This window comes from Grus americana, chromosome 16 (genome assembly GCF_028858705.1).
Source record: "Grus americana isolate bGruAme1 chromosome 16, bGruAme1.mat, whole genome shotgun sequence".
Lineage (NCBI taxonomy): Eukaryota > Metazoa > Chordata > Aves > Gruiformes > Gruidae > Grus > Grus americana.
In genome coordinates, this window is record NC_072867.1 from 10,882,300 (window position 1) to 10,904,104 (window position 21,805).

General features: G+C 48.8%; 1 protein-coding gene across 2 annotated transcripts in view; it reads right to left on the reverse strand.

Annotated features, from left to right (window-relative positions):
* Positions 1-21,805, reverse strand: part of MMP17 (matrix metallopeptidase 17) — a 68,891-nt gene that overhangs the window by 27,520 nt on the left and 19,566 nt on the right. Inside the window, exon 1 of one of the 2 annotated variants that reach the window (XM_054844899.1) lies at positions 20,689-20,807. The exons of the other annotated variant lie outside the window; for it this stretch is intronic. The gene's annotated coding sequence lies outside the window, so the exon portion shown is untranslated. Of the gene's footprint in view, positions 1-20,688; positions 20,808-21,805 lie in introns of those variants that run through there. 2 annotated transcript variants of the gene reach the window in all.

The window sequence follows — 21,805 nt, forward strand, 5'->3', positions numbered from 1 at the left end:
CACGGGCACCTCATTAAAACCAAGACCGCATTTGATAGGAATTTGTCTTTCAGAGGACAGTGCATCTTTATGAAGATCTTCCTCTTTTCAGCCTAAAACTGATGAAAAAAATGCCATAAATCTCCTTCTTACAACTGCTTTTTAAATGTCTGGTGAATTATCTTTCTAAATCCTTTTTTACCTTCCTTCTTGCTCCCCTCCCCTACCTTGGCAGAAGGATCAGCAAAGAATAATAATACTGCATGAAGGGAATGCCATAAACACCTACCCTCTATTTTCTTTATCTGTATCAAAAAAGCATTGATCTATTGAGCCTCTTGAAGATGATATTTATCTAGACTTCCACCGCAGTCAATACGCCACAAATTTATTACAGTCAGATTAGTGCCGAAAGTCGGTACCTGCTTATCACTGCAATCTGAACGTCTCATAGCTCGGCGTCACCTGCAGCAGCAGCCCCACATGCCACAGCATCCCCAGCCCCTCTCTGGCAAGCCCAATTAGACAATTTCACACTTACAGAGCTTTACAACAGATTCCCCCACACTTGGTGTGACTCTCTGCTGGGGAACATGGTCTCCTGTGCCGGGTTTCTCACTGGCAATTCACTTCCCTCCTCACCCTCCTTCATGCTTGCCTTATTTTAGCAGGGTGGTGTGTTATTACAGCAAGAGAAAGCAGCTTATCTGGCCATTTCTTGTAGCTTAATGTAAGCCCATTAGCCACCACCTTGCTAGGACCACGTTAGCATTGTCGCAGCCTTCCCTCGCCATCAGGCTGAAGGCCAGGCCAAGTGTTCTCTCCTCTTCTCCCTGCTCCTATTTGTCCTTTTGCATAGCAAAAACATTTGTGACAGAAATTAGAGATACAATTCACCCCTGATTGTTCATGAGAAATCGGCTGTGACACGGAGCTCGGCAGCCGGCCCATCAATTGCTGAGGATGGTGGGGTTTGATTTGGTTTGTTCCCTGGCCATGGAGACAGCAGCATTTATCCTCTAATGACAGTGGAGACACTGCTACACCGGAGATGTATCCAACTCAGCTTTGCTCAGGCCCTCCTGGAGAAAGAGGTGGCAGCAAAAGGCTGGGGAAAGCAAAGGTGTGGTGAGGTCCAGTAAAGGTCCTGCTGATCTTCTCTCATTCTTAACCCAAAGGGACAGAAAAAGCACAAACACAAGTGGACACCCCAGAGCAAATGGAGGGCTCCCTAAAGAAAAGATGGGAGGAACAGGCAGATATCACAAGTCTTTTGCCTGGTCTACTCTGCAAGCACTGATTTTCCTGCATGCAACTTTTCATCTAGACCATCATGTTTATCATGCCTTACTCCATAATTTTACAGACCTCTGTGATATCGCTCTCATCCATCTCTTTTCCAGTGTATGGGTTCTGGCCAGTTTCCCCTTTCCTTGTAAGCAAAGCTGATCCATAATATTGAACTTCCACATTCTACCTTCGCTGTGGCAAAAATTTCATTAGGGAAAATACAGCTGGACTTGGAGATGAGAAAGACCAGCAGGAATTGTCTGGCTAATTGTCTGTGTGCCCTGTGAAAGCTTTACAGCTATTTTCTTGTCCTTAATTAGGACAAAAGCTAAACTTATAAACTTCCATAAATGAAAAATATGAAACCATTTTCACTGAAATAACTTCAACACGTTCCCTTCTTATTTCCACTTTTTTTAAAAATAAAAAAGCTTTTTTCCCCAATTCTCATTAGCTTAAAATGTTTAAATGAAATAGTGATTTGAGCTGAATGCTAAAATTCTTTGAATGTATTTCTTGCCTGAGTTGGCACGATAAAAACTTTTCCTTAAAAATGTGCTGCACTAAATGAATTGACCTAATCCCATGAGAAGATTCAGCTTCAGCAACTCCCTGTTTTAAGAGGAAAAAAATTGCTTCACCACATAATTCAGATTGAACCAATATCTGACCGCTTTCCAGCTCCGAGACAAGCTGGGAACGAGCGTGGTTGCACTACAAAACTCCTGCCATGGCATGGGAATCATCTCTGTGTCGCTGGCCCCCAGTTCCTCATCTGTAAAATACTTCAATAGATTTCCCTGGTCTCCCATCCATTAGTCCTGTCTGCTCACACTGGGAACTCCATCCCCAACCACAGGGGGCTGCCAGGCTGGACCCGGCCAACACGTCCCACCATCAACAGTGGACCCGCACGATGGATTTCTCCTCCAGTGCTAAGAGTTGGCAAAGATCGGGCTGGGGAAAGCTGGAGGGACCAAGCCAAGACCACAATGAATTTTCTGATCCAGCTTCACCACCGAGCAATACAGAATTAAAGATTTCACGTTGTGCTTAGGGCCAGGAAAAAAAGAAAGAAAAGACATCCAAAGATGCCCATCCATCTGCACCTCCCCTCCACACAGCTGCCCGCAAGAGCCCTCACACTGCTCAGCGCCAAGCAGAAGCACATCTTAAAAACCACAGCTGGGACGCTTATTGACCAAACACCATCCCTGCGTGGGGCTGGAGATCCCACCCTGCCCCACATGGGATGGCGAGACTCACACCACGTCCCAGGCAGTGGGGAAAAGCCATCACAACATGTTCACCACTTGGGACCAAGAGAACGGAGGCTCCCTGGGTGCTGCCCATGCCCCATCGCCTGCGGTCTCATGGGATCAGCCATCCAGAGACAACACAACTCAAGAATTGAAGAAAGATTACGGAAAAAAAGGGAGGGGGGGGGGGGAGAGAGAAGAGTTTTCCCCTTCTTTGTATCCCTACATTCTTTAAACAGTTTGATTTTACCCCTCCCATCCCACTGCAGGTGGTACCCAATAAAAGATGTCTTAAAGGAACTGCTTCAAAGCACAGTTTTCCTTTGAAAAGGGACTGTGTTAACAGTGACACAGCAGCGTCGTTCCTCCATGGAGCTGCTCCGTGTGCATGTCTGGAGACAGATTGCTCACTTGCTTGGCTAAAACTAAGCTCTATTATTTTTTCTTCTCTGGGTTCCCATACTGCTGTGGCATAGCATAATGGGGAAAAGCCTGCTTCTTGCCTTAAAAAAAAATGGTGAACAGAATCCAAAATTGAAGAATGTTTTTTGTATGTAATATTTTTTTTCTTTTGGAGAAGATACAAAGTTAGGAAAAATGGTAATGAAGTCCTCTCCGCCGCCGCAAACAAGACCTGTTTCAATTTTGGACTTTTTTTACTCCTTAACCCACTTGAATGGAATACCAGGGAGCAATGCTGCTGCGGCAGCAGCCAGGGACTGGAGCTTTCCAGGGCCAAGCGATGACCCTAAGCAAAACGCTAGCTCCAGCAGCAGTGTAGCCTCTGGTATCACTTATGCAGAGCCAATTTTCAGATTAAAATGGCAATTTCGTTTCTTTCACCTATCCACTTCTTTTATATCAATACCCTTTTGTCCTAGAACCTACTTACCTGCTTCGTTTTAAAATAGATGTAGATATTGTCCCTCTTTTATGGAAGATTTATGAGCTCTGTAGGTTTGCTTTTACAAATATTAATATTATATAAGCTGATGGGCTTATTCAACTGCCACAGGCGAAAAAAGGACTCGGTCAGCAAGTTTTCTTCCTGATGATTTCTTTTCGAGGGCTGTAGGTTGGCGTTTACAAGACAACAAACTAGTTCAGGATAACAAGGAGAGGATAAACAGGATAAAGGGCAAAACAGAAATCAGGATAAGCAGAAAAGCACTACCCCAGCCAGTTCCATGCTTCTGCCTGCTCTTGTATTATTATAATGACCATGTTTCTAAAGCTTAGCCCCAAAAATCAGGGTCTTTTTTTTTTTTTTCCTTGATGTTGCATAAACATACAGGGGAAAACCAGCCTTAATCCTGCAGAGCTGGTAACACTCCCTTTGCTGAGGGATTTGACTGTTATTCTTGGTTTACCCAACACGTTGCCAAGTGGAGAGGAGAGCAGAGCTTTACCCCCAGTCCCTGGCTCCTCTGCACATACCCAAACTGCACCTTTAGCTTTGCACCAGCATCCCACACTCCCAGACCGGCTCCATCCCCATCCCATCAATGCCAGAGGAAGAAACTGGGTTTAAATTCTCGCCCCTGTTGACAGGGGTGCATGCAGCACCCACAATGCTTTGCCCAAGGGCTGTTGGTTGTGACACCCGCGGGCACCTCTCCCTGGTCCGCACCACGGCCATGGGTGTTGCTCCAGATGCCACTTTGCAGTGAGGAGCCGCACTCACAGTGACTCACAACACACCTCCGGAGACTCTTTGGATGCGCAACATGCACGGAGAGGGTGCTGGTATATCCCAATTTCCAAGTTTTCAGGGCAATCCAAAGCAGATGTTTTTTCACTCGAAAGATCCCTCTCATTAATATTCTTTGAAAAGCTTTATGAAACTGCACCTTTGCTCGTTAATCAAGCTTCAAGTTGCTTTTATTTGTTTCAAAAGGGTCCTGTCATGGCTGAAAGCCTAAACCCTTACCCTGACCTGAACCCAACCCTTGGCTTTCTGGTGGGGACAGTCCCGGTGAGGTCCCTCCCCACCGTGCCCAATGGCCCCAGCTGCAGCAGGAGCACAAAGCACCGCAGTGCTCATCTCCACCGCTCACCTCCTGCCATCCATGCCAGATAACCACAGAGAAACCGCTTTGTTTTTGTAGGGTCATCCAGTGGGGAGAGGAATTTGAAAGCTCCCTTTCCTGCTGGAAGTCCCTTTATACCCTGGGTGCCATTGTGCTTCGCACACGCAGGGGAAGGAAATCAAAACACACTATTCAACAAAATTAATGACCCAGATTACTAAAATAAAGCTACAACTCAAACATCCGGAACTAATTTCCAAATTACACTTCACTTTATCTCTGCAGCTACCATTAAATAGGGTGGAAGCTTTTAAAATTAAAAAAAAAAAAAAAAAAAAAAAAAATCACTGCCACCACAAGCTACATTAAAGAGAAATTGCTTTTGGCTGTTTGAGTTTTTCTTCCAAGTTTTCAAAAGTTTACAGTATTCAAATTTTTACAGTTATTTTCCTGAGATCAAACGACCCCAGGAACAACGCCTGTTAATTAGAGCAACACATATGGTGCCGCAATACTCTAAGGAGCGCGCTCCTGTGATGTAAAGGCCTCCAGGCCACGCAAAGCCAATAATTTCCTTCCAAAGGTTGCCACGCACCTCTCTAATGAGCAATCGCACACATGTAATCAGCTGATTAATTCATTAAGAGAAAAAAATGCAGTTTGGATTAGAACCAGGATTTTGGTTGCTGCCACCGCTGAACCACAGGACCGGTTTCATTAGCTCACGCTGGAGGAGTCACTTGAATCCAAACAGCTATTTAATTTGAGCGAATGCTGTGCACAGAATCCAGGGTAGAAGCTAATGCAGCCGCTAATGATTTCCTCTCCCTCCCCCTTGCTTTAAACGTTCGATTAGGTTAACGACAGCGGCGTTGCGAAAGGCCACAACATACAAGTCGTGAAGAGAGCAGGTCCCTTGGCAAGGGACAAATCACACCGCTTGGTGACATCGGACCCAAGACATCCAGGTCATTAAGGATCCAGCGGAGAGAGCACCTCCGCTCTGGCACGGCTCGCTTCCCAGCCAGCGACTGGATGCCAACTTGGCTGCCTGCGGGTCTGGTCGGACGTGATCAGGTCTTGCCAGTAGCCTCAAATGCTCATTTGCAGGGCTCTGCTCGCGTTACCGCCCTCCTGCGCATCGGGGGGTGACGTCCTCCACCGGGTAAGGTGGGTGCGGAAGAAGGCTGTCATGTTTGGAAGCAAACTTCATCCACTCTGCAGTAATGTTACACAAGGTGTAAGCATCTCTTTGGTTGGATGGATGGCGAGAGCCTTCCCAGAAACACGGAGTTAATCAAGACATGCTGTAGAAGCAGAAGGAAATTCTCTGCAGACCACAGAAACAGCCTCTTCAACCTCTTTGAACTGAAGATCAAAGAACCAATTCCCACCCATAGAAGGCAGGCAGAACAGTGCAGCACAGAACAATGTTTAGTACAGATGGTTTAGGTCTCTTTTCAGAGTAAGAAAAAGTGACAAAACGTATAAACAAGGTACAGTTTATTCTGTATTTTCAACACAAATGTGTATTTTTCTTGGTGGAGATTTAATACACCAGGCCTTTAGGGAGGCCGTCAATCACTAGAGGTTTTCCAGCACATCCTGAAAATTTCCACTTGAAGGCAATGAATGATGCAAAAAAGTTGTGTGTAATTGAAACTCCACATGACCATCAAAAAAAGAGTTTCAATGGGAATAGTTTTTTGTTTTTAAATCAGCCCTAGTTTTGCATAATGCTGCCTGTTGCAGTGAAGCATCCTTTGTCAGCAATGAGTTATTTAGGAAGGAAAAGAAGAAAGTCCTGGCATATAAATAATCTGCTTTACTGTGATGGGAAGTTAGGTAAATGACCGAATTAGCATTCTTTTATCTTGCTACAAAAATAGCTCTAAACCACGTAACTCATCACTTAGCATGGTTTATGAAAATAACCCTGCTCCTCTTGTGCAGCCATAGTTGGAGGCTGTTTGTGATGGGCACAGGAGGCTCCCCCTGGCAGCACCATGTCCTGGTGACAGATGCCACCAGCCAGATCTTGTGCTGAACAGCAAACGCAGGGCTTTGGCTCTCCCGGAACACCCTCAGCCCTGCTCACTACAAGGGAAAGTGCCGGCGCTTGCATTGAAAATAAAAATGCGATGAGTTCTGTTCCTCTGGTGCACCCAGAGGCCACCAACATCACCAGAGGGATCTAAACAACTCCAATGCTCTGTTCCATTGAGAAGCACAATAAGTAATTACCATTGCAACATATGGCACATAAATACTGGCAGCAGAGTTTAGATGTGCTTTAAAATCCACTTTAGAGCATCTGTGCTGGTGGTACCTGGGCTGTGCCCAGCTTTGTCTGTGTGATGGAGCGTGGTGGCTGTTGGGTTAATCCACGGGCTTGCTCGGGCTCCATTTACACAGGATGAAGCAGAATATGGTCTCGACCGATGAGTCCAGGTAGGACGAGCAGTGGCCAAGCAGGATGGAGGAAAAAGCCCAACTCCAGCATGAGAGATGGAGCAGCTGGAAACCATGAGACCTGCCACCCACCGCTCTTGAAGCGGCTGCACTTGATGACGCGCAGTGTTCAAAGCTCGCATAAAACCCCAGGCAGGCATTTCTCCCGGATGCCATCTCCCCTCTGTACTGGAGCCTGGCAGAGCCAGGGGACACATCCCCCTGGCACCCCCTTTCCCACCAGCACCACTTGCTGGTGTGCTCTGAGCATGCCCGCAGGTATGACTGGATCAAATCTAACCTCAGATCTGGTGTGACAGGGTTAAATTAAATGTCACCAGATACAGTTGTTACAGCATTTGTAATCCCAGGAGAACTCTCCTCCCCGTGTACCCGGCCACCGTCCACACGTAGCCAGGCAAGAGGTTTCCCTGCTCAACACAGCGCAATAAATCACGGTGAGAGGTTGCCTCATCCCTGAAATCACATCCTCTCTATACGAAGAAAAATCAAAGCCAAGACTTTGCGAATTCAGGGTTTTCTGGGCACAGGACATGGGAATGTCCACAGTTTCCTGGATGATTCTGCACAAGGCTCAGAGTCCAAAGCTGCCGGGGAGCTGCTGTAAACAGAGCCAGCTGGATGGTGCTCCTTAAGAAACATCTGCTGGAGATGGACAGAGGGAACAGAGTGTGCCTTGACCCTCCTCTCCCTGCGCTCCTCCACCTTGTCTCATCCACACAGCAGGAGGGTGGGCAGGGACGGCAGCTGCTGTGTCCCTTGGCCAAGGGGAATCCTGTGTCAGGAGGCTCCCCGAGCCCTCTCCACCACAGGAACTGGGATGTCTGCCCCGCACGCAGTAGGGAGGCTCTGCAAGATGGGCTCTCTGGGGGTTTGGTTCATCTCAGCACACAGATGTTCCGACATTTAATTAAAAATCTCCGAGCCTCCCAAGTATCTGACATGGGGCTGTCAACATCACCCAAGCAGACTGTGTGGAGAACTTCCAAAGACTCCTGTCTTCCAGTTGGATTGGGACCAAGATGAGCAAGAAAATGATGAATTCTTTTAGAAGTAGTACAAATTGCTCTTTACCAAAGTGAGGATACACAGCAAGGCTCTCTTAGGGGGTGACTTTAGAGATCCTGAGTTTGCTTAACGAGCCTGTCCATCTCATTGGAACTGAACGGCACGTTTGCTCATGGTACGTAGGGAAAGTCAATGACGCATTGAGAGCACAATGGCATTAATCTAAATTCTCTCCCGGTCTCACTGAGATGAGCTTCTACTCTTTTAGTTTCGGTCATGAAACAAACCATGTCTGGTAGCTAACTGAACAGACTGCTATACATCAAAACAAACCTCTCGCCAACTCCATTTATTGGATCTCGTATGAGGACAGTGCCTTCTCCAGGACGGACTCCAGACCTGACTTTCTCTGCAGCATGACCAGTTAACACCAGTTTGCCTTGGCCCATCTGCATCCTCACTCACAGCTCAGCCTCCATCTCAGGCTTCAGAGTTGAACCTCCATCACGGCTTAATTGTTTCCCCATTTACAGCAGCCAACAATGTTTTACCTGGATAAATCAGCTCAGCCGCACATCTCTCCTCCACTCATTAGCTTGGAGATCAGTGGCTTCCTTCCTCCCCCTTGCAGCATCACTCCTCCTTCCAGCTAGGTAGGCTTGGTTTTCAAGACAACCTCAGGACACAGACTGCCTCTTTAAATATGCTCACAGCGTGGCTCAATATACCTTTCAAGAGATTGCAGAAATTCTCCGGTCCTCAGCAAACTGGGAATTCAAACGCTGTTATCACTGTGCTCTGTGCTAGGACTGGTCCAAGGGCCGCTAACAGCAGCTGCAGTCCCTGTAGATACCTCAGCAGCTTTTAGATTGGGTCATAGCTGCATCGTCCCATTTAGTTTTTAGCAATGAAAATATTGTGGCATTAAGAAATCCATAAATCAGCAGCTGTGCTGGGGTGTGAAATAGAGCATCCATTTGGAAGAGAATTAAGCCCCAACTTATGTCTCCTGTCCCTGGATCTATGCGACTACAGGAACAACATATTTGCTACCCGGTTGGTTTTGCTGCTTCCCCTGATCTCTAAAACAGCAGTATTACAATGAGCTGTTCTTGTTGACAGGCTCTTTCTATTAGCTGTACAAGTGTCTTGAACAATTATTGATGCTGTGGGCAACTGGCAAACAGGAAAAAAAAAGGAGCCTTCTGTTCACGAGCAAGGCTATTAAATCAAAGGAAGCAATAATACTGTAATTCTCAGGTGACCAGCCCTCAGGTGCAAACACCGGGAACTCTGCAGAAGTACTTCAGGATTACCCCATGGGCTGTACGAGCTGGAAGAAATTACCCACTGAACAGTGGCAGATAAAAAAAGAAAAAAAAAAAAAAAAAAGAGAGCCCTGCATCACCACAAAGTGTTGGACAATTTGCAAAACATGACAAAAATTCTTTAATTATTAAAAATAACTAACTGAAATGAATAATTTAACCTGCTCTGAGTAGCCCAGAACATTTTCCTGTGGCTACCAGGATGACTTTGCTTTCAGCGAGAACTGGTGTTAATCATGACCTGGGACCAACGCAGTTTTGCCGAAAACAACCAGAACAAAGCAGATACGAAACCCACCCACAGATTATAGTGCTCCCCAGAGGGATTCAATTATACAGTACCTGACTTTGGCTAACGGGCTGAACCATGCAACACAGAGCTTGTTTTGTACCAGCACTCCCCCTACCCTCCAAATGCTGATTTAAATGATAATAAATCTGCAAATCCATCCACGCTGTTACCTCTTCAGGCATTACAAGCCATACCAAATTATGCAGCGCCACTTGCGCACGTACCAGACCACCACGGTCGGGCAAACCGCAATAACCAGCTCCTGCACAAGAGCGAGAGTCAAGGACGTGGGTGCAGACCCCTCCTGTCATCGAGGACCAGCGCGTCCCTCCAGCCGCGCACGGCTGACATCCCCCCCTGCCGCTCCCCGGCTCTCCTCCCTGGGAATACCAAGTCCCTTGGCCACCGCTCGCACCTACAGCTCCATCGTGTCGAAGAAAGCACTGAGAGCAGAGTCTTTGCAATGCTTTAGCCAAGAGAGATGTGGGTACGGGCTATGTTTTGTGTCTGTGCTACCAGTTTTGTTTGCTCTCACTCACCCCCTCCCAGCTGCTTCCAAGCTTTGCCCTGGTCTGGCTGTGCACAGCTTCATCTCAGGCAAGTGCAAGCTGTTGGGATATTGGAAGAGTAGGTGGTTTTTCCCTCCTTGCTAGGAAACCAGTTGCTGTTTGTAAACACAGCTCTTTCCTGCTGCTGGCAGGGAGAATTGCCTTTCCTGCCCCGCCAGGACTGCGGCTCCACAGGGGAGATGCTCAGCGCTCCCTCCTGAGCCCGCACGCTGCCAGGGCTATGTGAGACACCAGGAGCTGGCAGTCGGCATACAACTGCTCTTGCTCACGTGGGAGGACACGGGAAAACTCACGAATCCAGGACACTTTTCCCTTTTACTCTGTGGCTGCTATTGGGAGCATTTTCATAGCACAGGAACCTCAGGCAGGTACTGTTTTACCAATGGGGAAACTGAGGCAGGGGCAGCAAAGGCAGGCGAGTGCTGGGTCACCTGCACATAACCCTGCTTTTGGCTGCTGTTCCCACACTACCCATCCCTGGGATGGGGGCACCCCACAGATGGAAGGACGAGAGGACTGCCCTCTGGGTCCTACCCAGGTAGTTCAGAGGAAACCAAGACCCAAACCCCACAGCCCCCTGCAGTAACGCAAACTTCTGTCTCACTCATCACGGGGTGACTCTGGAAACACCCCCAGAAGGTCCCACCAGCTTTGGAGTGTTTCACAACAAGGCGTTGGGCAGTTGGATCCAAACCAAGGCAAGCCTGGAAGTGTCCCTGGCTGAAATATTACCAACAATTTGCCTACTTGGAAAATCTTCCATTTTGCCCAAATCTTCCAGTTTTGCAGCCCCCACCGTGCTTAGGGCAGCTCAGGACCGTGTGTCGGAGGGAGAGGGAAGCCACGTGCCAGCTGTGGGCTGCACAGTGACCTGGCAGGCTGTGGAGAGGGTGCTTCATTAAGCACAGGAATTTTGGATACTCAGGATCATTTCCAGGCTCCCACGAGTGGGGTCAAAGCCGGTAGGGGTAGGTGGGGTGTCAGGAAGGTGCCAGTGAAGGGGCTTCTCATTCTGCATGGGGGCCCCCAAAACTGAGACTTGCAGGCGGGGGCCAGGCTTGGCTGAGCATCGCCTGTGAACAGCCATGTCCCTAATTAGGAGTCCTCGTTCCCGGCTCTGACTGGGAGCAGCAAGAAGCCTCGGAGTTGCCTGTCATGACTGATGGCACTGGTCACGGTGGCGCAGCGCTCGTTCGCTCAGAGGCGATGCTTTATGCACAGGCTGCAGATAGTAAATAATATTTGGGTGGCTTTCAACATTCCCTTGAAGAACATGGGAACAAAGAGTTGTTGTTGTGACTCATGTCTATTTGAAGGGACAGGGGACTGGGTAGCCACGTACCCAAGGACAGGCTGTCCTGACATACCCACATGCAGCTTCCAATAGCCTCTGCAGGAGGCTGGTCCCCTGGGGGCACCAGCGTCCCCAGGGCACCTGCGGGGAACCCCAGCCCTGGGTTTCTGCTGGGTGGCTCAATGCCACGTGCCCATGGCCACTGGGTCACCCTGCTGCCGCTGTCTTCTCCTCACCAGGCTGCAGCCCTCAAACCTTTACGTTATGTTTCGGGTTGGGGGCAGCGGCACTCTGAAGCCGTTAGGCAGGGATGAGTCTTTTCCCAACACGATGGCCACCTGCATGACCACAGCTGCGGGCAGCACCTCGGATCCAAGCCTGATCTTAACTACAACAGTGTCTCTTCGCTCGCTGCGGTCCTGATCGAACTGGCATGGGATGTGCAAATTAAAGCTGGTGCCTGCGATTTTACACATCAAAAACCACTCCAGGCTTGTGATAAAGGAGCCTGCTCTCCCCACCACTCTCCAGCCTGCATCTCTGCACACCCCCTTCCCAGCACGGCTGGCAACAGGCACATTTACACACAAAGATCATCTCTCCCCCACTGGGCGGCAAATGATGAAAGATTATAAAACTTACAGATTTGAAAAAGCTTTAATGGGAAAATATCCCCAATCTTCTGTGGCCGCTCTATGGTGTTGATACAGCCTGACACAGTCGGAGGCATCCCTCACCTTTCTACGTGTAAGCAGCCAGACTCCATATAGCTATTAGATCTATTTGCAGTGGCAAGCAGATATTGAGATTAAGGGGTTTCAGCTTCCCAGCCACGTACCCCATGCCGAGCCCCAGGTAAAGGATCCCACCTAACCGCCCCAGCTACCACTGGTCTCCTTAACCCTCAGCCACACTTCCCTGCCCTCGAGGCTTGCTTTGCCTCTCGCGCCATGACCCCTAGAGCATAAGCAATAAAGGAAAATCGACGTTTTTATCTTGTCGAGTCATTGCTAAAGGTACGTTTCCCTTCTGTTGGTGGCGATGGCAGGATGAGGCAGATCGCTCCCGTTATGGGCAGACGCTGCTCTGTGCTCGAGAGATTTATGCAGAAACTCATCCCCTGGCCCATTCCCGAGACCTGTCCCAGGCAGGAACACCACAGACTAACTTTTGATACCAATCGAGCTCATTAAATGGAGAGGTCTCACATTCCCACATAAGCAGAATATGAAATGCAGACAGACTCCTGGAACAGACCATCCTGCACAGCAGAGCAGAAAATCCATCTGGTAAATTGGATACATTTAATCACACCCGGTTTGTTTTGCCCCTTTTTTCTTTCTCTCTCTTTTTTTTTTTTTTAAGACCCATATATTTTGACTCCTTCAGCTTCACGACACAAGCCCTGTCAATGCATTTGATTGAAAATGTCAAAGTGACCATCTGTATCACATCACGAGCAGAGTCACTCTCCTTGCAACACCAGGATGGCCCTTCATCAGGAGCAGAGACATGCCCTGGCATGCTGAGCGGGCTGCCGTTCTCTTTGGCCGTATATATCAAGTACCATTTGTTAACTATATGGAAGCCAACCATTCAGGCCTGCTGTCTCCTGCCCTAAATACCACAAGAACAATCTCATCTCCTGCTGAACTTTGTGCAGAAAGGGAATCAGCATCATCTCGCAATTGCAGAGTGTATATATAGGCACTGCCAGTTGGACTAGACAAACTCCCCACAATTTGCCGACACATCTATTTCCAGAGCTCACAAAGCTGGGCAATTCCCCAGGAGCCGAACACCTTCCCACGGGGAGCAGGAGCTGGGCACAGCCACATCTGCAGCACCCTGGTGCTCAAGGATGCAGAGCGGTGATGGCCAAAGGCCAACAAAACCTACCAGAGAGGCTGAAGAAGATAGGACATGTGCGTCCTTGGAGGGACTAAGGCAAAGCACCAGGTTCTGCTGGCTGCGTTGCTTCGGGTTTGGCCTTGACCACGCAACGAGCTTGCTCAGAAATGCAGGTGATGAGTTTCTTTTTCATAAAGAGGAGGGTGAATCCTTGTTCCTCCTTATCAACACGTCAATTCTTCCTGCTTTGCTTGGGAAAGGAAGAACGCTGCTGTGCTCAAACTGCAGCGAGCACAGGAGAGATATAAAAATATCAGTAAATAAGTGTTATTCCCTCTTTAACACAGGGAACAAGACAATTTGACCTTTCCCGACACCTGCAGCTTTCTACAGCTCCAGCCCCACCTTTCAGAAGATGTTTTGGGGTACATCTAGCCCACAGAATACAAAGGTAGCGCAGAGAGCTTTCAAACAGCTTTAAGCAGGTTCAATGCTGAAACCTGTCTAGCTGAGATAATAAACTAGCTTTGTTTTGTTCAGTTGGTTGGTTGTTTTTTTTTTTTCCTACATGCCACAGCCACAAGTGTAGACATTATCCTTTATTTTCTTCCATAGCAAGGACACAGACATCTCAGTGCAAGCAGATCTGCTGCTGCTGCGCAATTAACCCACTTTAGCAGATAGCTGTCCCCAAGCAAAACCACAGCAGCAGCCACGCAGGTAGGACACAGCCCCTTCCTCAAAGGGACGAGACTTTCAAAGCATAATTAGGCCAATTTCTGTGATCAAGCTATTAAACCGAGTTAATCTTGTTCTTGGTAAAATAACCAAAGAAATCAAAATGTAAACCCCTAAGTTAATGCAAATTTAAGCTTTCACATTTATTGCCCATCGCATATTAATTTCATTGCTTAATCTAGCGGCACCAAAATTAACATTCTTCTAACAACGGTACAAATAACAATCCTCAGTGCTTTTCAGCGAGCGATAGCATCTCTGGCTCCGAGGCTGCTGTCCTGCAGGGGTGTGCAGAGGCTACGCGCAGACAGGCAGAGCCCGTCCTTCCCCCAAAGAGATCTCTCCGTGTCAGCAGGAGAAACGGCAAAAGGCGAACAGGGAGGAGAAGGCATGGGCTGGAGGTCACACTGCGGGGAGCACAACACATCGCCCGCGTCCCAGGCAGATGCCCCGGCCACCAAACCTCAATGCCTCTCAGCAATTATTCATAGCAGTGCTATACATTATGCATTATTGTCTAGCCTTTTTTTCCCCGCTTAAAGCCTCAGGTTAAAACTAAAATAACGTTTTTGTTGAAAATATCACTTTTTTTTTTTTATTTGTTAGCTTTTTAGAAGTGTGTGCAACTGATGGAGCATTGCTGGGGAGGTGGCGTGGCAGCGATGCTGTCGGCTGCCTCCCCGCCAGCGCGTATCAGGCCATAAGGGTTAACGAACCCCCTGTAGCCTTTGTTTTGTTCCCTTTTCTGTATTTAATGCCATCATTTATAAGGCCCTTGGGAAATGCAATGGGTTTGCATGTAAGCATCCTGTGAATTTTCCGCAAGACACCCGGTTTCTGCGAGCAGGGATGCAGCCGAGCACCCGCGTTCAATGGGGTTACGTCAGAGCTGGCTGTGTGGGAAGAGCGAGGGCTTTGCAAGAGCCTTTCTTTTTTCTTTCACTCCTTTATTTCCTTAAATGAATGCCTTTGACATCTTTTCATTCTCCTTTCTGCTTTGCAAACAAGCTGTTAGCATGGCTTGATGACCATGGTGTGGTGGGTGGCTAGCAAGCAGGGAAACTGAGGCACGCAGGGTTCCCCAAGGATCTCCAAAAAAGTGTTTGTGCCCCGATGAAACAAGACTCCAAGGTGGGGAAAGTCGATCAGATTTTGCCATCGAGGGCTGTGTTACCCGATTTCCCGCAGACATTGGGACATCACAGACAGCGCCGGGGGACAAACACCAGCCCAGCCCCACGAGGAGAGGAACAAAGCCAGCGGAAACCTTCGTCACGCATCTCTTGGAGACACCCGAGCACGACGCGATGCCTCAGCCCGTGGCACGGCCACCCGCTCGCTCCCACCCGATGTCTCTTATTTCCTCGCTACTCCAGGCTCTGTCACCCTCCAGCAAGGGGGAAAGCCCAGCTGCTGGGCTGGGATCAGGTCTGGGATCAGCCAGCACGCCCCGGGTGACACCCGAGCTGAGAATCCCTCGGAGCCGTTCCCGGTCCGACCAGGGAGTGCATGACCCACCGGCTACCGCTGCACCAAGGCAACACGAGGGAAGGTCCACGGGATTGTGCCACGGAGAGCAAATGAATTTAATGTCATCAGCCGTGTTGCAATTAATGCAGAGCAGCAGCAAGGTACTTAGAAGTGGTAGGTGCTGGGCAGGATGAGTATTACTAGCTGTTGCAAAGAAATTCAAGTGGCACATGGCTCCCTTTCCCCTGCACATACAATGACAAATAAAAAGGGCATCTGCCCTGTCTTTGTCTTCTCCTTCCTCTCCTGGACCAGCCCTGCCACAGGCAGCATGAAGCTCCTCCACTAATCGAGTACAGCAGGAGCAAAACAAACACAGGAGAAGAAACAACTGACCTGCTGCAAGAGTAAAGTTACTCCACGGCAGCCAAACCCAGGTATCAGAGCCCCTTCCTCTGCCGCTGCCCTCAGACAGACAGCCTGGACTGATCTCCGTCAGCCCGACACTTAATTTTGATCTGTCTCATTGCTTGCGTTAATACAAAGACCTCGCTTGGCTTTGGACAATCTATCCATCAGGCTGAGCTTTCAAAGCAATAACAGAAGATGTCCAAAGTCCATCTTGTAGACAAGGGAAGAAATCTTGCAGGCAGGACTCGCCGCAAGTCAGGACAGCATTGTTATGTATATATTCTGTGAATTAGTGCCTTTTAGCTAAGATAGCCAGACTTGAATCTTTTCCAGCCCATAGGCTCATGGTTTTACCAAGTAGCAAGTATTGACTTTTAAAAAGGCCAAGATAATTTTATGACCATCAGGAATATTTCAAGCTATACAAAGCCAGATAATGGCATGGGGGGGGAAGAAAGAAATCAAATCACCTCATATATATATCAGGCCTTAATTACTGACTGACAACAGCCAGGATGGAATTTTGCCTTTCAGAAGCAGCATTTCATACACTGTCAGAGACAGGGCTGGCGGGAGCTGAGAGCACATTTGCCCTTCACGGGTCGGGCTCAGAGAAGGAGCACCAAGACCTGTGCTCCCACCAGCGCGCCGGGACCCTGCCTGGCCCCAGCCAGCACCCTTTGCCATCAAGCTAACCCTTCTCTCAGCCGCCGGGCTGATACATTGGATGCACGAGCCCAGCCATATGCTAGATGGAAAGACACGTTTCTCTCCCCAAACCGCCCAAACAAAGAGGGAAAGTTACCGGCGTGGAGCTTACACCTGAGATCCAGAGGAAAGCAGGGAGAAAACACAATGTGAAAACACACAGGAAATTGCGTCTCTGCAACCAACTTGGAAAAAAATAAATAAATTGCTAATTAATCGAGTGGAGAGGCTAAAGAATCAAACCAGAGCCAAACCAGATCAGATTAATCTCGCTGGACGGGTGGGAAGGAGCACTGCACCTGGTGCGGATGGAGCTGGTGGGCAGCAGCCGGGCCCCACGCTGGGTGCTCCTCCCTGCGGAGAGGCAGCTGAAAGCCAAGTCCTTGTCATGGTGAGCACAGCAAAAGTTAGAAGATTGTATTTTTCTCTCGATTCCATGGCTATAAAGTGCCTTTCTTTGGAAGGCCAGCACCGAATGCAATTCGGCACTTCCACTGCTGCAAAATCTTTTCTCATTTTGGGCCCGGTTTGCCACTTCATGGGATGGCAGGTTTTGGGAGGAACGGAGCAGGCGAAGGAAGGGTGAAATCTCAACTCCTCTGAAACCAGGGCAAGGCTCCCATGGCCCAAAAGAAGCCAGGATTTTTCCCCTGCATCTGATCACCCAAACAAGGAGGTCTCAGGAGTCGCTTTCCTCCTGTTACCCCAGCCTCAACCACAGCCACGGTTTGCACTAGGTGGGAGTATAAACATGTCAGCTACAGGCATCCTCCAATGGATGGATGGAGAGGGAGGAACAGAAGAAAACATATTCAGATTGCTCTAACACAATTTAATCTGACTAAAAGCTGCAACCAGAAAGGCAGGAGCAGGCAGGTGCCTGTAGTAACCCCAGCCCACCAGCTCAGCAGGGCTCGTTTTAATGGACTTTTGGTTCACTACGTGTTTAAGTGAGTGTACTGTACGCTGTTGTGTTGTACTACAAAGAGCATTAAGGCAGCCTCCTGGCTCTCAGGGCACAGCTCCCTGCCTCCGCGCCCACCACACCTATCCTCCTGCCTGCACCCAAAGCATCGGCGATGAACCCTGCCATCTTCAGCAGCCTGGCATGAAAGCACCTCCAACAACGAACCCACCAAAACACAGCAAACCAGAACTATTAGGAGAAAGCAAGCAAGCTCTTTGGGTAAGAAAACTCTTCTTGCTGTCCAGGTCAAGCACATCTTGAATTTATTCTGCTTATAGCTGTTTGGCTGAAGTTATCTCAGCATGCTGCTCCCACCTCTCTTTGCTGCTGAGGGCTCCCCTGGCTCCCTGCACACAGCCCCGGCAGCTCCTAGCCACCCCAACAGCAGAGGCAAAGCCAAAATCCACTGCTGCTTGGGTGGACAAAGCCAGGGAGAATAAGAGGTGGAGGGTAACCACTGGGGACAGGAGCTTCCCCCAGAGCTCAAATGTGTAAGTGCATTTTAATGTTACGTAAGGATGGACTTTACAGCAAGGCTCCTTTTGAAATGGATCTTGTAAGGAAAGGTTAAAGAAGCTTAAATTATTCTCTCTGAACTTGGAGGCTCAAGAGTGACATCCTTCATGTTACTTAAGGTACTGGAAACTGGAAGTGCAGCCCTACACGGGGTCTGGCTGCTGTGGGGGCTTCAGGTTTCAAGGGAAAACAAAAAGTTTGCGGGAGATTATATTTCTTTTCCTTTGCACACTTACCACAGTGCGGGCTCCAGCTGGGATTAGCTGGAGAAGTGGTGAAAAACACTTTTTTGTTTTAATTAGAGAGCTGGCTGAGTATGCCATTATTCAAGCTTATTTTGTGGGGTTTTTTGAGCAGGAGTCTCCAGGACACGCCTGGGAAAACCAGAGCAGCATCCTCTGACACTGCCCTTCCCTATCCCCTTGGTTAATTAGATGGACCGAGCAGGTCCAACATAGCCAGACACTCCCTGGGGCTCTCTAGCCAAGCAAGGCACCTGTGGGGCCGTGAACCCTCCAGCACAGCTCGCAGGAGACCTGCCCCACAGTAGCAGGACATTGCATTTTCCATCACAGACGTAGGATGCTGCAGAATAGCGTTTAAGGAGGTTTTGGTCCAGCCACCTCCATCCCTGCCCATCAGCATGCCCTACACCATGTGCCTGCAGGGAGAGCTTCTTATCCCAAGGGAAGCATTCCCAGCCTGGCCCACTGCAGTACCGTGTCTGATCTCTACACTGTGCCAGGAAACAGATTAGTTAATAGACAAGGAGGCAATATTTACTGCTTCTCAGAAGCGGGCGTGTGGAACTCCCTCAGTACAGCCTCAGGGGGCTGCGAGTACCTTGAAACCTGGAACCAGGAATATGCTAATGAAGGGATACAATAAAAAAATAAATAAATTATTAAGCAGTTTTAAGACTTTGCCTTTCAGCCTTGTCCTATGATGTCCCACTCTCCAAGCCCAGAAATTAGGGGAGAAGAAGGGAGGCAGGACCACTGTCCCCAAGGGACCAGCCGGGGCACCGCTCCAGCAGCTCTGCAGAACCTTTAGCAAGAACAGGAGGCAAACTCAACTTGGGAGAGGCTTCCGGGGCTGATTACTCAGCCTAATAAGCTAGTTGAGATGCTGAAGCAACTACATAAAGAACATATAGTTATGCATCATTTTAATTATGCATATAATGGCTTTATCTTTTTGTTACCTTATTTCATTATTGAAAACCTTTATTTCACATATACATTTTAATTCTCAAATCCAGCCACCAACAAAACTACTTATTAAATTATTTAATACACAATGAGGCATCAATTCCTCCAAAAGCAGCAATGCTGGAATGAGGCTACCGGAAACTCTCTCAGCATCTGACACTTTAATGTCATACCAGAGCACCCAGAAGGTAGCAATATATGGCTCCTCCAAGCTACACGCGCTCATTTAGAAGCTATAGCTGAGGAGCTTGTGTGAGAAGAGCATCTCCCGATGATCATCAATATACAAGAGAGGTCTCTGGCATGCATCAAGGCAGGACAGCCTGCCAGTGAGTTTGCAACACCAGAATGAGAGCTGCACAGAGAGAAAGAAAAGAAACTTTCAGCTGCATGGTCCTTTCTGCCCTGGAGACCCATAGCCAGCTACACGGACTGGGCTAGGCAAGAACATTCCCCTACCAACATCTTTTCTCATCCTAAACACGGTGCCATGGTGCCAAGAGTCGTTACAGCATGTCAAACCACACGGAGCAATGAAGAAGGCCTCGAGCACTGACTGCAGGTGCTGAGCACCAGCGTCCCTGCAAAACAACCCCAGGAGAGCCAAAGTGAGACCCTCACCTCCCAGCTGTACCAGGAGGAAACAAACGCCGCTAGTTATTCTAGTCCACAATCAGCATTTGCTTAATAAATAAATTTTCTAATGATGTTTGTCAGCTTTTCTAATTACACAAGATATGCAGCACAACACCTTAATTTTTCATGTACCTGCTTCCCTTTTTCATTCCAATAAAATGAAATTAAAGACAAATCCACCCATACAATCTCTACCCCCATGGAACTAAGACAACTTTCACCACGAGCATCCACACAGCCAAGTTTTCACCTTACCTTTCTTCATTGCACTTATTCCCCCCCATGAAGCTGTATTAAAAATGTATAGGTTAAAACAATCGCTACCTGGATGCTTTCTCTCTTTCAGTCCCGCTACAGTAAGCATTTGTGTCTGAAACCCCATGAGGTCAATGGGAAATAAGCAGGTGTTTAAGTTTTAGGCATGCAAATAAATTAATCGTTATTGAAGAGAGTACACATGTGCATATTTTACTGATTGCTGAATCAGTGCTTTTAAGCTATCAAATTGGATCAGCCTGGTTGCCATCGCAGAGCACCCTTTTGCTTCCCCACAACTGAGGCAAGACTGCCTTAACTGGATTATTTTTGCATTACTCAGTGGGAGAGATGCAGGGAGCTCCCCTGAGCCCCCGCGGCCACCGACCCTTCCCGTGGGGTACCTGTGTTACATCTTCAGCTCAAGCAAGCAGGAGATGTAAGAGCAGCTGCTAAGGAGACAACTCTGTTGCACCGCAAAGGGGAGGCGAGTGTGTCCGTGTGGCGTGGGCTAACGCCTCGGGGTTTCCAATTCTGCGTGTGCTATGTGGAAGGCAGCGTGGGCACTGCGCGAGCTTTCTGCTCTAGAGTAAGATGGGAAATCTTATTTATTAAGACACATTCCAAGATAACATCGGATTTTGCCACTAGTGCTAACGAAACCACAGCTGGCGTTAAGCTGATAGCGATTTTGGGTGCTGACAACACTCTAAATTGGTGCAATGACACAGCAGCAAAACGTTTGCAGCTGATGGTGTCAAACGAAGCGCGGGCAGCACTTCATCTGCATGATCACCTGGATTATGAGCTTCCTCCAAATCCCTCCCACAGACAAACCCAGGGTGTTTGCTAGCGTAAGGGGGATGCTCTGGATCGCCAGCCTGCTCCATGAAGGGCTCAGCCCAGCCTCGTGCAGGCAGGTTCCTGCTGGTGACTTGTGTTTTGAACTGCCGTGGGCAGGGCTGGGCAGGCTCTGCCCCCACCTGCTCGCTCCTTCCCACCCCCGTGCCCAAAAACCAAAGGGGCAGCCGCTTGCCAAGCGCATCCCAAACCACGGCCCCCATCCCTCCGGCCCCATTGTGCGTGGCTACAAAGCATTGCTGCAGGCTGGATTAACTCCCGTGTTTGTAGCCGAGATCATCAGGTGAAGGTCCCACGGCCACGGCACGCGTCACCCTCCCCCCGCTTTCATCCGGTGTGGGAGCGCCAGGACCATCCCAGGAGCAAAGAGCCTTTGCAAAGGGGCTTTATCTTTGCTGGCAGGAAACCTTGAAGCTTCAGAAGGCAGCAAGGGAAATTTGTGCTGTCAAAATCAAAGCAGTGGTAATTAAACAGGAGTTTCCTCTGTCCCAGGGAGGCGGGCGAGCAGAGGCAGTTGGCAGAGCGGTATTCCTCAGCGGGGAAACGAGGTTATGTCCTACAACAGCGGGTGTCCACGCTCCCCTGGGAGCGACTGCATGTGCAGCAGAGGAAAGCCCGTCCCATTCCACAGCACGTTGCACCAAGCCCACGGCTGCGGCT